General features: G+C 39.2%; 1 long non-coding RNA gene across 2 annotated transcripts in view; it reads left to right on the top strand.

Moving 5' to 3' along the window:
- The window catches only part of LOC148005408 (uncharacterized), a 353,046-nt gene extending 340,423 nt beyond the window's left edge, over positions 1–12,623 (top strand). For both annotated transcript variants that reach the window (XR_015622508.1, XR_015622509.1), the window contains exons 5-6: positions 11,289–11,347; positions 12,499–12,623. This is a non-coding gene — a long non-coding RNA (uncharacterized LOC148005408). The remainder of the gene's footprint in view (positions 1–11,288; positions 11,348–12,498) is intronic.
- Positions 12,624–16,337: the final 3,714 nt, after the last annotated feature.

Here is a 16,337-nt window from a genome sequence, read left to right as displayed (position 1 = left end):
CCAGGTGCAGGTCCAAAGTGGAAGTGTCCCATCAGTAGTGTCTGTTCTTATAGTACTCATGAACTACCATATAGATAAGCAAATAAATAAATAATGTAATCAGAAAGTACCATAAGTTTGGATTAGTATCTGGTGGATGCCACAATAAATTAACATGCACTTACTGACTTAAACAACAGAAACTTTTTCTCTTACAGGCCATAAGTTTGAAATCAATAATACTGGTCAAAATTAAGAGGTGTGCTTCCAAGAGTTTCCATAGGGGAATCCATTATTTACCACCTTGTGGTGGCTCCTGGCATGATTTTGTTGTGGCATGCACCATGGCAATATTTGCCTTCATTGAACATGTTGCCTCCTCTTGTATGGTAAGAGTTACCTTGGCTTTCTTTTATAAAGATGCTTGTGGTTCCATTTATGACCTTGCTGGATAGTCCAGAATATCTTGTCCTGTTTCTTCAATAGGTTCCAAATGCAAAGAATAAAATTTAGACATTTGCAATGCTCTGTTTCTCTATGATCTCTCTCTCTCTCTCTCTCTCTCTCTCTCTCTCTCTCTCTCTCTCTCTGTGTGTGTGTGTGTGTGTGTGTGTGTGTTACTTTATAAGGCAATGTACATAGCTTTTGGTATAAGACTTCTGAGTCATTACTACCTATGATATATTCCACAGAGAAAATAATTGGAAAAGTATGATGATAATTTACTTGCTGGCTTGATAATAATGTAGAAAATATGAATGAGAGAGAGGGGGAGACACAGAGAAAGAAAGAAAGAAAGAAAGGAAGGAAGGAAGGAAGGAAGGAAGAAAGAGACAATCAGACAGACAGATGATGCACACATATACAAGAGAGATATAGACAGGTAGATAGGTAGATAGATAGATCATAAAGTCACAGAACAGAGCCTTGCAGCTGTCTAGATTTTATTCTTTGCATTGGGAATCTATTAAAAAACAGAGTTAGAAATGCATTGATGTTTTATTTACATGCTTAAAAGGATAATTTTAAGTATCATAAAAAGTTGGTTGGGATAGATGACAAAGTAGGGCATAGTGCCAAGAGTTGACAGTGGATGTAAAGTGATTATGTCATGATTTAATGTAGAAGCAGGGGCAGGCTGAATAGAAGCAGGTTAGGACTCAAATAATTGGGATTTAGATAGACTAAAGATATAAGACAGATAAACAAGGCACAATAGATATCTAGCTTTTATAGGTATATGGTTAATTATGTTATAAACTGTCAAAAGAAAGGGAAGACTGATGGGAAAATACAAATCTGTCTTGGGAAAATGAAACCTGAGATGACCATAAGGCCTTGAGTCAAATTGTCAGGTAGGCAGCTGGGTTAGATTTGAAAAAAAAATATGTACCAAAAATATAAATGAAGAGGTATAGCCTGCAGATTTGAGGATAAAAGAATAAGTGTGTATGTGTTGAGGAACTCTGCAACTAAGGGTGGCAGTCAACCATCACCAGATAGCTTCTCTGACCTAGGTGAAAAATGGAATAGTCCTTTTTCTATCAGGGCTTCCCTTCCTCTTACCTTATCTAGAGAGCCTGACACCCACATCATCTATGTTAGAAAGGTCATACAGCTCTTGGCACACCTACAAGTTTGACTTCCTCTTTCCTGATAAGAACCTGCCCAGCAAGTACCTGGGGTTTCTAGAATGCCTCTCTACAAGTTAGGCCTGCACTATAAGGTAAGCACTGGTCAGTGATTTTATATTCATCCTGAAATCTCCATCCCACTCTCCAAGGTTCATATATGGCCCCAGTCACCACAAATAAAGTTTATGTGTACTAGCTGTTTCACAGAAGATTGTGTAAGGCAGCTGTCTCAGAAGAACATTAATATCAACCAATCAGACCCCCGAGAGCTCCCAAGGACTAAACCACCAACTAAACAGTACACATGTAGGAACCCATGGCTCCAACCACATATGTAGCAGAGGATGGCCTTGCTGGGCATCAATGGGATGAGAGGCCCTTAACTCTGTGAAGACTCAATGCTCCAGTCTAAGGGAAATCTAGGGCAGTGAGGTGGGAGTGGGTGGGTGGGTGAGGGATCACTCTCATAGAAGCAGGGGGAAGGGGAATGGGACAGGAGGTTTCCAGAGGGAAAAACCAGGAAAGGGGAAGCTATTTGAAAATAAATAAAGAAAATATCCAATGAAAGAAAAAGAAAATAATAGTTGTAACACTAAAATCCTTGGAGAAGGCCTTTCTTGGAGAAGCTCCAACCCCACCCTCTGTCACTCACTCACACCCAGACAGGGGTCTCTCAGATCCCACCTGTTCAGAACTCCAGTTCATCCTTCCAACTCAATGTGCAGCAATGGCACCTAGATGTCTGATGGAGGAAACATAAGACACAGAACAATAGCTGGTCCCCACCCCCAACCCTCCCTCCCCCTATGCACATGCCATGTATATGAAGAGAGATGAAAGACTGGTGGTATGATTCAGTCTCTGAAAAAGTGATTCTCACAAAAGCATGAGGACCCAAGTTCAGATAACCAGAATCCACATAAAAAGATGAACACAGTTACACACTTCTCTAAGGCAAAGACAAAAGGATCCCTGACGTTCACTGACTAGTCTACCCGAATTCATGATTTCTAGATTCAGTGAGAACCCATGTCTTGAAATGTAAGTTAAAGAGAGGGATTAAGGAAAATACCCAGTGTCAGTCCCTGGCCTCCATACCACATATACACACACGCATGTTCACTTGCCTATTTGCATGCATAAATCTTCATGAATAGCCATAGAAAAGTATACCTCCCCAAACACATAAAAAGACAGACAGAAATAAAGGAAGGGAGGAAGGAAGGAAGGAAGGAAAGAAAGAAAGAAAGAACAAGAGAAAGAAAGAAAGAAAGAAAGAAAGAAAGAAAGAAAGAAAGAAAGAAAGGAAGGAAGAAAGAAAGAAAGAGGTAAAGAGTTCAAGGCAACCCTTCAGGGATATTCAAAAGCTCAGCAAATGGGTAAGTGGAGGAAAGGAGGAGGAACAAATAATGGAGAAAAGTATGCAGAAAAGGATATTCTTATGGAAGTGTCAAGAAAGGACTGAAACTGTTCCTTTCAGAAGATTACAAGAAAGGAGACATGGAGGTCAATGCTGCCTCTGACAAGAGCAGTCTCTGTGGAATGGTGGGACTGAAGCCAGGGTGCATGGTAAGCTAGTGGGAAATCAGAGTGATAAGTATCCATGAAGAAATGGAGACGAAACATAGGCAAGCATTTAAGCACTTTTCTGCAGAGGGAAAAAGACATAGAAGTAGAACCGGCCAGGGAATTTACAATAGGCAGTGTGAAATTCTGTGACACAGAGAGAACACATCGTCGTCAGGTCTCACGGTGACTCTGCGTGAATGAAGTCAGGAGAGTCAGAGGTTGCAGCAGCCCTTGACTTCCCCTGCCTAGATTTTTTTACTCCTGTTTTTGACCTCTCTTGGGGAAGAGCGTTCTTTCTAAAGAACTGGCTTGTCTATGTCTGTTTGAGAGGCATGGCAGCACATGCTGGCAGAGCATCCTCTTTCTATGTGAGAAGTCTTGCTTTTAACCTATGAGTTAAGGGGGGCCGTGCTTCCTGTTTCATACTTGGCAAGTGAAGAATAAAAACTAAGTATATGAGGCTAAGTGGAGAGGGGTTGGGGAGATGGGACAGTTTGGTAAAGTGTTTGCTACACAATCATGAGGACCTAAGTTCAGATTCACAGCACCCACATAAAAAACAAAACAAACAAACACTGAGTACATTTACACATTGTTTTTCCAGGACACGTACCAGGAAGTATTAGTGGTAAGGATAATGCTAAAGAAAGTGGTTCTCAACCTTCCGAATGTCATGACCATTGAATGCAGTTTCTTATGTGGTGGTGACCCCCAACTGTAAAGCTATTTTCATTTCTACTCCGTAAGTGGAATTTTGCTATTGTTGCGAATTGTCAGTGAAAATATCTGATTTGCAGGATATCTAGGATGGGACTCGTATGAAATGGCCATTCAAGCCCCAATGGTGTTGTGACCCACAGGTTGAGAAATGCTGCTATAAACTATGGCACTTTGGCCTCTGAGCTCTAGTTTAAATTATTGTACTCTTATGACATTTGCCAGGGATAATACCAAGGTTTGAGTAAATGCCCAAGAACTTATTAATTAAAAATGTTTCTGAGTCTACTACATAATTATGACTAGAAAAGAAATATCAATGCAGATTTATTTTTTGAAGAAATGATATATTTGATGTTTCTGTTGGATACAATGCAGCTGAGAAGTGGGAATTTACTGAAAGGAGGAGGCCAGCAGAGGTTTGTCTCCTCCTTGTACTTCCTTTTCAGGCATTGACATTTTATAACCTTGTGATCAGAGGACAGGTAATCCCTGTGTTCCCAGGGTTTACCTCAAAAGTTCTTCTAGGGAGAAAAGCTAGTCATTCCCTCCCCAGGAGGAGGAACCATGTTTCTAAGAGTTCTGGAAAAGTGAAGTTTAAGGTGATTTGTTTTAACCACAAATGGGTAGAATCAAATAATGCACTGAGGTCCATAAGCTATTATCAAAAAATCCTACCTAAAAACCAAATAAACCAGAACTTGATTTGAAAAGTTAAAATAGAAAAGTAGCACGTAAGTCCATCGCCACAGCCACAGGTCAAAATAAAGGCTTGATAACAATGTTCACAAAACTGTGGCATGGTAAAGCCCCCAGAGGAATATGATTAGGACTTGCAGTTAAGAGACAGCTGCCCCGTGGGGCCATATTGTGACCCATGTGCACACTGAGATGGTTGAAAACCTTTGTAATCTTGGGTGAACTTAGCAACACAGCCAGCCCTAGTGACTTAAAAAAAAAGAGACAATAACCCCAAGGAGAGTTCTAATTCCAAATTTAGCTCCAGCCTCCACCAACCTGGTCACAAGAGAATCACTCATTTATGTTTTGGATACAAATAGTTCAAAGTGTGCTTCTGTCTTGGGAAATTAAATGACGGTTGTGGAAGAGGTCTCATTATAACTTGCTTCTGAAATGGTTGTAACATTCATCTTTTATCCTGACAGCATACATTTCTTTCAGCCTAATGAAAAATACTTACATACGAATAATTGGGGGACATTACTGGGTTTTTTTTTTAAGAAAATTTAATTTTGTTCCTCCCTCCCCAAACTCTCCCAGCTCAGTATCTTCCTTTCTGCTTCCATACCATGAATGTCCTTTTGTCCCCATATCCCTTCTTAGCATCTCTTGTTATCCTCTCCTGGAGTCCTGTCTAGTTTCACAACCCAGACTCACTCTCTCTTAACATCCTATTTACATACTTATAAGCATTAAGAGCTAAATCCACCTATGAGGGAGAAAATGAATTTTTTGTCTTTCTCCTTGAATCTCCTCACTTCATATAATACTTTCCACATCAATACATCCTCCTCCAAATTCCATCATCTCCATTTCCATTATAGCTAAGTATAATTTCACTGCGAAAGATTATTGTGCTGATGAATGTCTATGCTGGTCACATTCCTTTGCCATTGCTGACAGAGGAGCAATAATTATAAATGGGCAAGAATCTCTGTGGTAGGGTATAGACTCCTTAGGGCACAAGCCAAGGAGTAATACAGCTGTTCTGTCAAATATCCTAAGTCTTCCTACGATGCTCTTGATTATTTACCTAAACTGCTGGGGAGAACAATGCTTAGAAGCATAGTTGACAATTAGCATACAGTGAAAGTCAAGTTTTCCTTTTGCTTTGTTTTTGTTTTTCCGTTGAACAGCATCCAGAAATTTCAACTTGATTTTCTGATTCTATGCTGAAAACTACAAACTCTCCTTGTAAGCAGAGACACAACACAGCTCCCCATTTCTTAACTAGTTAACACTGAAATCCTGTAGTCTTTCTACAACACTTGAAAGGAAAATTAGAGCCTTGGAATGTGATTGTAATCTTTAATTGTAGTCTTGAAGTTGTATGCCATGAACTCAGAATCCTGTGGGGCAGAACATATATTCTCCCAGTATCTAAAGTCTCTTGTTTCCTACTTATTTCTGTGGCTCAGCTTCTTTAGGAAGAAGTCAAGATGAGCAGAGAAGAGGAAGTGAAATGGCTGGGAAGACAGCATAACCAGGAACGTCACCCTAATTGCTTGCCCTCAAGGGGCTCTTTGTTGACTTTTCTCTCATTCCCAGAGAGAGCCCTGTGGAGTCTCTTCAGACTCCAGTTTCAACAGTGGTTTCATCTAGAGAGTGACCTGTCAAAAGCCAGTGGAGTAAATGCAATTGAAATGGAGCAGATGTTGGGAAATGCCAGGAAAATGGAGACTGTACTTCATTACATGACCAGATTCTGACAGGGGCAAGCCAGAAGGCCGGGAATCTGATCTGCCCTGGTGTTTTGGCAACCAGAGCTTAGGCCATGAGTCAAGACACCAGAGTTCAGGGCAAACTGCTTCCTTAGAGCCCCAGTGGACAACTAAATCCTACTGAAATTCAAGGTAGAAGAGATAAAAGAAGATCAATTCCTCCACCAGCCAGAGGAGAGACTACAGCCTTCGCTTAGAGTTCATCCCTTATAATTCTATACACAGATTATCTAGAGGACCCAAAGGGTTCTAATAAGCCATGGACCATTAAGTCCTAGCCCATATGATGGAAAATATCAGTTAGAATTCAGCAGACGATTCCCTGAGTCAGTCAGTCTTTGATGTATCTAGGGGATATTTCTTCTTCCTTCATACATGTACCTTTTAAATATTAAATTTATAATTTTAAAAATGTATTTATTTATTATGTATACAGCATTCTACTTGCATGTATGCCTGCAGACCAGAAAAGGGAAGGTAAATCAGATCTCATTATAGATGGTTATGACCAACCATATGCTTGTAGGAACTGAACTCAGGGCCTCTGGAAGTGCAGTTGGTGTTCTTCACCTCTGAGCCATCTCTCTAGCCCCTAAATTTGTAAAGTTTAGGTACTTTTGTTTTGCAGACTAAGGCACTCAGGAATAAAGCAAACTTCCTCAGATTTAGAGGGAACACTGAGCACGGAGGGAGTGGGAAGTCCCTACAAGACCCTATAAGTATGATCTGGACTGTCAGCCCAAAATGAAATAATATAAAACATTCAAGAATAAATCCTAGGTAGGAAGTTAGTGTGATCATAGTTATAGGACATGCTTATGATGCTGACGAGGCAGAATAAATCAATGCTGATATAATGAGGTGCAGCAAAAGCTGGTTCCCACCATTGAGCTGACCATCCTTACAGTGAATAAAGGCAGAATGCTTTTAATTATTCGCCTTTCTCACAGTGGTTTAAGAACTGAAATAGTAAAATCATCTCCTAATGGTGATTTAATTGACCCAAATCCTAACAACTCCCTTCTTGGGCTGGAAACTGTGGGGTGAAAAGTGTGGGCTGGGGGAATTAACTCAACTGACCAGACCTCCAAGAAATTCTGCATGTAAATTATGCTTTGTCTTACAAGCATGAAAATAATCTGATTTGTTAAGTTCCAAAGTTGCTAAAACCTGAAATAGTATCTTCTTCATTTTAATGCTTGGCAGTTCATCTAGTATGTGGCTTGCCAATCTATAAACACTGGAAAGTGAGGCTCACTGAACTAGATGTGCTGATCTTCTGTCTGAAGAATTTGTGTACCACACCCACCTGCCTATCCCTAACAGTTTTACTGGGGTGACTCAGACTGATCCTGCAGGTACAGGTCGATGTCACTTCTTGAAGTCTCTCTCATCTTAACCTTCTTCACTCACTTCCCTTCACACTTTGGTCACTAGGTTCCCAGATGGGAGCACCTTTTCCTCTTCCTTATTAAGACATACCACTGACTTGTCTGGTTTCTCTAGAGCATCAAGCACTTGAAGTTCAGAATGCTGTCCTGAGATTACATGCCTACTACATTGAGTGGCCCAGTGAATACTCACTATTGTAATGAATACCTGCATAGAAGAAGTAATGATAAAGATGGTGTCATGGAGTTATGGATGAGGCCATTTTGGCTGCTCTGGTCCTGCCACCCCCTACCCCAGTATAGGGGAATGTCAGGGCAGGGAGGTGGGAAGGCAGGAAGGGGTGGGTGGTTGGGGGAGGAAACACTTTCATATAAGAAGGGAGAAGAGGAAGGGGATAGGAGGTTTATGGACTATGGATAGGAAACCGGGAAATGGGATAACATTTAAAATGTAAATTTAAAAAAATCCAATAAAAAATAAAAGAATATGTAAAACAATTTACCTCATAAACATCATACCTGAATTACCTTATGGATAAAAATAAAAGCTTGGAACCATAAAAAAAAAAAAAAAAGAAGCTTCTTTTCACCCTTTTTGGGGCTGTGAGCCTTGGAGGCTTCATCTGAGTGATTTGCAAGAAAGAGGTGTGATCATCAGGGTGCTTATTGGGCCATCTTCTCCCATCATTTGCGCTGTTACTTGACATAAGTGGGAAGCTGGGCAGGTTACAACATACCACAGTCTTCCCACTGTGCCTCTTTAATTTCAGTCCAATTGGCCAGTGTGGATTGACTTTTCTGAGTGCACATTCACTGCTGCATTTGGCTTAACAAAAATCTCTACTACCAACTCCACGATTGGATTTCTTCTGTCCCCACAACTTACATGTAAGGAAGGGAGTTATATAATTTGTAGGAGGCCAGGCCAGGCTAGTGCCATTGATCATTTTTGAACTAGGAAGCTTACAGGTTGTGGCAGCCTGCAGTTTTCCCCGATGCCTTGGAGGTCTCAGTTCATTATTTCTTGTCAGCAAGAAATAAGTAGGGTAAAAATGTCTTCTAACTTTGGGATCCTATCAGTTTCTTGGAAAATAAATACCAGCTTTTTATAATTCCTCAATTATTAACCATGCCAACTTGCTGAGTGACTTAGGTCACATTTGAAACCCACTGCTGTATCAACAGTGGTTAGAAGAAAACAGAATTATCCACAAGGTCAATTGGATTTTCCCACTACCTTCTCTCTGCTGCCATTCCTGGGCCTGCTTTCCAAAAGGTGTGGCCATGCTATTTTCTCTGATGTATCTTGAATTCAGTTTTCCTTTTGCTAAGCTTTTTACTTTAGAAGCGTATGTTTTATCTCTAGAACCGCCCTCCATGTTCTCTTCAAATTTCCTGAAATTCTTCCAAGTAGGGTCAGTGGCTATCTTTAGCAACTGGTAAAAAGTTCTGAACCACAAACGCCCAAGGCCAGAAAGCCGATTGATTTAATCGGGTTCTCCTGTGGTCTGGATGCTTGTGTTCCCCAAAATTCACATGTCAAACTTGATCTCTTCTGTGAGGGGATTTGGAGCGGGGCATCTTTAGGGATGGTCAGATCATATCTACTCTTAAAATGGGATTAGTGTTCTTACCAAGAAGCATGAAGTCCTCCCTTCCCGAAGTGCATTTGTAGTGAGGAATGGCCGCCTAGAGGGAAGGTGCCATCGCCATGTACAAGATTAGTCGGTGACTTGGTTGTAGATGTGTATCTTTAAAATTGTGAAAAAAATTTCTTGTTTATAAATCTCCGAGATTTATGGTACATTAGTCTCAAATACCAGTTTCACAATAGACAAGGAACCAGTAGGTAAGACAAAGTAATCTTTGTTTTCGTTCACTCTGAACTTCTGTTTCTGGTCTATAAGGTGCATGTGGAAGCTCTAGTCTCCCATGCTGGCTAATTCTCTAACAATGGCTGCATGTCTTAATATTAAATCTACTTAGCATAACGCTCCCAAATCTCTCTATATGTTGGGCCACCAGGAATCTCACCAAACTGCAAACCTTGGAGTTCTTACGGAGACTTTTCCAGAGAGACAGGATTCACTGTTTTAGCCTCACCGGACTGGGGATGGGGTTTGATGATAGAAGTAAAATTTTCTGATCATGAATTGATATGTCTAGTGTTTAGATACTCTCCAAAAGCTCACTAAAGTTGCATTATTATGGAAAATGAAACGTAATCTGATCACCCACAAGATTCCAAGGAGTTCTGAAACTTTGTGACAGGAATCAGCATCAGAGACCAAATATTGAGAAAAAAGACTTGTTTGCACGACAAAGATTGCAGGAGTTATATCTCAGGAGTCTTGGACTGAACCCAAGTGTAAATTTTATATTATGTTAGAATAACAAAAGGAAGATAAACCAGAAGCCAGGGCTCCCCCCCAAAAAGCTTTTATTTTTAATTAGTTTCTCAAAATAGTGTTCATCCCCATTTCTTGTTTTTATAGCATTCACACCATGTTATGCATTTCTTATTGCCATGGTAAATAGCAGAGAAAAAATCATTTAGAGGAAGAAAGGATTTCTTTTGGCTCCTGAGTTCTAAGGGGTTTCATTTTATTAGCAGCTGGATATAAAAAGGGTGAAAACACATTGTCGAACAGAGCTGCATGTTTCACGGTGGCCAGGAATGAGAGACAGAGGGATGGGGAATAGTTGGGTAGGGGTACAACATTTAAGAATATGTCTACGTTTGGAAGTTTGAACCATCCAGCATAGTAAGGCCACCAACTTGAGATTAAGCATTTCACCCAGAAGTTTGTGGGGTACATTTTATATTGAAACTATCACACCTATAAAGATAAAGCCAAAGGTGGTATCATATTCGTTTTTCAGAAACGTATAGATGTGATGAGAATAGTAACATAAATTGCCCATCAATAATGTTGACTTAACTTCAGCCCTATCTGCACATTCTGGGGATGACTGACAGAGGAACTGAGAGAGAGAACCACTTATGGTTACTATCTATTTCTGATACATAAAAGCATATGCGAGCTACATGAAGCACTCTTTCATCAGTTCAGTAAGGCTTCTTACAGGAAATTGCCCTCTCCTATTGAGCTCTGTCTTCCAGAACCTGGTGCTTATTACATGCTTAATAAATACTTGATGCTTTATTGTGTATACAGACCTTCTTAGTTGAAAATTATATTTAAATAGAGACTCTAAATGTTTTAATATTGAATTTAGAAAATGTCAGAAACTTCCTTGAACTCTACTTAAAATTTTAAATTGTTTTGTCTTTTTTTTAAACAAGAATTATTTGTGAGAGATTTTCTTTCCTCAAGAAATTAAATTAAATAATTAATATATGTGAAAGGACTTCAATGAGCCCATGGGAAATGGCTTTTAGTTTTCTACAGTGATAGTGGGATTTTCTCATAAATGAAATAATTGTCATTATATGCCTCGATCCACTCAAGATCATCCCGTGGATGCCTTTGTTTCTGAATTAATTAGAACTGTTGTTTCCTTTTGTCTCTTAGAAGTACCCCAATTTGAACAAAAGGTGATTGTTTCTCTTTAAATCTTAAAGACTGGAGCTGTAAGTATGATCCCAGCATGCTCATCTGTGTTCTAAGACTTGATGTTTTCCATCCCTGAGGTCTCAATAAGGAACGACTATTCCATTCCGCCTTCTTTCTCCTAGGCAATTGATATCTGAGTATTTTTAACAGTATTTTCAGTATATCATTCCATGATTTGAATACATGTCTACTATGTTTCTCACTCTTTGTCTCTTACATAGAAGTATCTTTAAACAAAGGCTTGTTTTAGGCACATTTGTATCCCTAAAGTGTAGAACTACGCCTAATGCATATTAGAAGGGCAGGAAATATATGCTGGTTGGCTAATTGAAGCAAAAACCAAATATTAGTGCTAAAGAAGATAAGTGATAATGGCATAAGAGTTCACTTTTTTTACTATGGCCTAACTAAGCTGGAAGGGGTCAAGTGGTTGACAATCAATTTGACTGAGTCATGGATGAGAGTCTATCAGGTGCAAAAAATTAGAAACCAAAGCTAGAATAATAATGACTCTACATTCTATAGAAATGGTCTACTCTTCCTTTTTGCACTGGGTATGGGCACACTTACTTGATATTTTCACTTAATTGGAAGCCCAGTGTCAGCTGGACCACTTTCCAGTGTGGGTTTTCTTTTTTTTTTTTCTTTTTTTCTTTTTTTTGAATGTGGCAATATCATCCTACTGTATAAAATTCAGCTTATCTGAAATGTTAATAAGGTTATTTGCTTCTCAAAGAGGTCTTTTGCTGTCACTAGTAATTGGCAAAGAAGACCCGTGTAGTTTTCTCTTGTTTATTGTAGTAGTTAAAGAGAAATTGAGAGAGAATCTATGCCCAAATCTGTATGATTTTCTTCCTAAAAATGTTTTAGCAGTTCCCACCATTATTCGACAAAAGAGAAAAGGATAGACAGTCATTACTTCATAGCAATGTGGTATAGCTAAGTCCCTATAGTGGAATTGGCACTGTGAATTTTTACAATGTAGGGGTGGTGGTTTGAATAAAAATGGCCCCATAGGCTCATATGTTTGAATGCTTAGCCACCAGGGAGAGGGACTCTGATAAAATTAGAAGGTGTAGCCTTGTTAGAGGAAGTGTGTCACTGGGGTGGGGTTTGGGTCTTTCAAAATCCCACACTTGGACCAATGTTTCTCTCTTTCTCCCTCTAGACTTGTTGATAAGGATGCGGAACTCAGCTATTGCTCAAGCATTGTGTTCTCTGCCCTGATGATCATGGACTAATTTCTGCCACTGAAAGCAAGTCCCAATTAAATTCTTTATTTTTTAAAGAGTAGTTGTGGTCATGGTGTTTCTTCACAGCAAAGAACAGCGACTAAGACATTATGTTAAATTGTATGCTGTCCACTGGAGAATCAGATATTCAGCTTGGTTATTTTACTATAAATTATGAGAATCATAAAGGCATATGTGTCAAATGTCATTTTAAAAATTGAGGGAAAGCTGACTGAATAAATTATAAAATATAAAAATATTCTACATATTTATTTTTGTTCTTATTCTTGATAACTCCCGTGTTTAGGTCTTGCCAGGTTTTGACTAGAAAAGAAGTCACATTTCGATTAATATCCAAATTATGATACCACACTCTAGTAGGAAATTAGCTTCCTGTTTTGTCCTCTAGTTATTTCTCAGAATATCCACGAGAGTTTTCCCCCCCCGAGAGTTTCAAGAAGATTTGTTAGTTGTCGCTTTTCTTATTGCTATTTGTCTTTATCCAATAATGACTACTTTCTATAATCTCTAAGAGGCACCTTGAGAAAGTATATCATCTTTGTGAGAAATTTATTTTCCAAGCTCATAGTAGATTGATGTATCAGTGTGTCTTGGTCACAATTGAGTCATATTTCCTGATGTTTATGATTTGCTTTATCCCTCTGCATGAGTGCTGGGCATGATTCAATGGCTTGTATTGGCCAAAGAGTGATTACTGAACATGATTCAAGTAGGGCCTTGAAATCTACTTCTGTGGGATATTCTTCTGGAAACTAATGTCATGAATGAAATTACAAGAATGTTCTCAACTCTCTCATGATGCCAAAGTGAGGTCAGAGAGTGAGTGACCTTCTAAAGGTGAGTCAGAGTAACAATTAGCTCATTCTTTCTCTATAAACACCTTTTCTCATTCAGTTAGTTTTGCTATGAAAATTTTAGAATAAATGAAGATTACTGCAGCATTACACTTAAACAATTGGTGTTATTGCTATAAAAGCACTCTGCAATTATAACCACATCTTACATTCATTGCTGCTAACCCTTTATAGACAACCAGCATGATGAATTGGGTCTAAAAACCATCTCTGTGCTCTCTAAGCTACTCTAAGCCCGGACATTTGGGCACACAAAGATGAAGCTGGGAGAGTGTCCTGTGGACAAAGTAGCCAGCTCTGATTTGAGTGGTAGAAAAATCGTCAGCTTGCTGTTGGCCTCTTTGGAGCCAAATCACTTGGGGGCTGAAAAATTATACTTCACGCATCATTTGGTACTAATTGTGAAACTGAAGGGGACTAGAGCATTTTGTTCTTTTTGCAATGCACACAACATAATATAGGACAATAAACACTCCTTTGACATCCATGATGATATTGTTGGGACAATACCAGTTGTTTCACCTGTGTAAACTCTTCTACCTTGATGTTCTCATTTTAAACTCTTCTTATGAAGGGTCATAGAAGAAAGCTTTGACACCAGAGGAGCATAGCTTTTCTTCCAGTGGCAGACAAAAACCCTGGAAGCTTCATTTCTCCTCCCCGCTTTCCACACAATTCACAAATGAAAGCAAAGGTGGAGATAAAATTACTATTAAGTTTAAAAATCAGTGAAAGTATTTGAGGTTTTGATCTCTGAAGGCCCAACAAATAGTACTTCATTGGTATGTAAGTTCTGAATGACTTGGGGTCAATGACTAGAGAAGGAGTAATCTGTAGTAGAACAGATTTCAGCCTCCTAAGAAATAGAGCCTCGCACAAGAGCTTGGTCTCCCAGAATTTGCTTCATTTAAGCTCATAGTCTCACAGCACTGAGCATGGGTATGGAGGAGAAGATCCTGCCTTAGAGGAGCAACAGAATACATGTGCCAAAGCGAGGGGTGAAGCCATGCACTTCTAGAAGTATAGTTCTTCATTAGTCTTACGTTTCAGCTAAATATGACTTTTAGGACCAATGGCTGTGAAGCTGAGGCTCTGAAGTAGTTTCCTTCACTGGAAAGGATCATCTGAGTTTAGGAAGAAGGATTATGCCTTAGGATTTTCTATGGCTGTTTGACTTCAGCTTTTAAATATGTAAACAAATGAATGGAAAAGATACTGTATATCTGAAAAAGCAGCAGAATATTGACAGTTTGCTTGTCAGCAATCAGTGGTGTATTTCAAAAGAGCTAGTAGAAAGCACTGAGCCTTAAGGGTATCTGTATTACATCCCTTCCTGAAAAGCTTTGGGATCTAAGAGGAAGAAGAGGATGGAAGAGCCAGGGGTGGTATAGGAGTCCAAGGAAACACCTTTTCCACACGCAACATGCTCGATGCACATATGAGCTCACAGAGACTGACACCACATACTAGATCTACACAAGTTCAAACCAGAGAAGATATTAACAGAGAGGAGGAAAGTGGGTACAAAGTTTCCCTAACCAAGGGGACATGTTGCATACTTAGGAATAGTTGAATAAAACAAAACAGAATCCATGTCTTGTGTTTTCTGCCCCCCACCTCTGTGTGTATACGTGTGTGTGTGTGTGTGTGTGTGTGTGTGTGTATGTCGTTTTTGTCTTTCTTGTATAAGAGAGAAGTAATCTGAAATATTGTAACTAAGGAGGGAGTTCTGAGTGTGATCTGAGAAGAGAAATAATATGATCAAGTCATATCGTATGTAAAAACTAAAAATAAATAAAGCAAAAAGGAAAACTGCCAGTAGAGAGGATTTTGGATATTTCCAACAAAATGAAATGATAAATGTTTGAGCTGATGGATAATCAGTTATTATGATATGATCATTATTTATTCATTATACCCATATATTGAAGTATCACAGAGTGCCCTATATGTGTCCGTATTCATTTTGTGTGAATTACAAAATGTTTAAAGTACAGAAACATGACAAAGGGGAAGTAAATTAAAGGAGCTCATGAAACCAAAGCACAGCACACATTACTACATGAATGTGAGAAGTAGTTCAGGGAAGAATTAAAAATTACAGATGTCTCTTGGGAGTACCCATAGTATTGGATCTGTTCCTCTCAGACCATGTGATGAGCTTACAGCCGTGACATCCAGTCATCGAATTCCAGTGATGGCACTGAAGTGCATTAGGATAAATAAAAGAAATGGAAGAAACTAGAGATTTTAAGTGTTACCCTCTCTTTGGAACCCTGACTTCTAGAACAGCTTTTTGAGGAAAACCAAAATAACTATAACCATACTCTTATATTTTTTTCCTGTCTAATCCACATCTCCTTATAAGCTTGCAGAATTCCACCTTTGGTGTATATATAGATTGGGTTTATTATAATTCCTGTTACCTGATTTCTATGATTTCTTCTCACAAAGGCTCCTTCTTCTAGCAGTGCCTGCCCTATGACCTAAGCTCAATGAAGATTAACCTAGGAATATGGTAGCCTTGGGAAATTTGCTCCCATCCAGAGGTGGGAGCATTAATGATCAGAGCAAGGGAGTACAAAAGGCAGAAGAGGCATCTAGACCAGCTTTTCTTGCCTATGAGATGGCCACGCATCATCTTTTTTTTCTGACATCAGGAGTTATTTTCTCTGTACTCACATTTGGCTTCCCAGCAACCAGATGGATTGTTGATTCTTCCAAGGAAGTCAGCCATGATACCAAACTACCAGAACAGAGGTCAAGGTTATGCTTGACGTTAAGAATCCTCACTGGCCTGCCTTGACTATCTTTGAAAGTGATTCAACACTAAAATCTTTTGCTCATGGACAAGAGTTTTACATAATTAGAACTATCAGTGCATTACCTATGTATTCAGT

This window comes from Rattus norvegicus, chromosome 6 (genome assembly GCF_021556685.1).
Source record: "Rattus norvegicus strain SHRSP/BbbUtx chromosome 6, alternate assembly SHRSP_T2T, whole genome shotgun sequence".
NCBI classification, from domain to species: Eukaryota; Metazoa; Chordata; class Mammalia; order Rodentia; family Muridae; genus Rattus; species Rattus norvegicus.
This window is presented reverse-complemented; position numbering and strand designations above follow the sequence as displayed.